This window comes from Aptenodytes forsteri, unplaced genomic scaffold (genome assembly GCF_000699145.1).
Source record: "Aptenodytes forsteri isolate BGI_AS27 unplaced genomic scaffold, ASM69914v1 Scaffold15, whole genome shotgun sequence".
Classification (NCBI taxonomy): domain Eukaryota; kingdom Metazoa; phylum Chordata; class Aves; order Sphenisciformes; family Spheniscidae; genus Aptenodytes; species Aptenodytes forsteri.
The window spans coordinates 4717690-4718499 of record NW_008795129.1 but is presented as its reverse complement, the minus strand read 5'-3'; positions in this window follow the sequence as shown (position 1 = coordinate 4718499).

The following is an 810-nucleotide window of genomic DNA, read 5'->3' as shown; positions in this document are numbered from 1 at the left end:
TACATTTAACCGTCGGTGGTGTCAAAACCAAAAAAATTATTTTTTTTCAAATCATCCTTTTTGCACACAAGGGGAAGAGAGAGGGGAGTGTGGGGAGAGAAAGATAAAACATCAGCTGAAGTGCCAAAATGATTTATGAGACAGTGGAAAATATTTCATAAAGATCTCTCAGAGATTCCTTACTTAAACCAGTTAGAAAACAAAGGGGCTGTTTCGTGATAAATAAGCAGAGGGACGGGGAAGGATGAAGGAGGAAAAGAGGAGGAGAAGAAAGTACATTTCAGGTGATGACAAACTCGCAGTCTGAAAATCGAAATTGAGCTCACAGCAATTTCCACCTTGTCTTTTTACCCTAAGAAGGCGTTTCTCCTTGCTCCCTGCTGCTCTGCTAGGTCAAAGCCACGTCTGTTTTAGCCGTAGACTTATTTGTGAAATAATTCTTAAATCCCACTCTAGCATTAAAAAAAGAAAAAAGCAGCAGAGATGTGGGAAGTGGGAAGCTGCATTTGCTGTTATTTTCCCAAATGCGCGTGAGGGGAAACTTCGCAATGACTGAAATGGGCCCAAGCTATTGGTTCAAAGAGGCGCAAGAAGCGCCTTCTTTTTCTTTCTTTCCCTCTTTCTCCCTTTCTCTCTTTCTCTCTCTCTTTCTCTCGGTCTCACTAGCTCCCATTTATTTTTCTTTCTTTTTCTTCTTTACGTCTTTCTATCTCTCTCTTCTCTCTCTCTCCCCCCCCCTTCCCCCTTCCCTTTCTCTCTCTCCCTCACCTCCTTTCTCCCCTTCTCTCCCCGTCCGCCTCCCACTCCAAG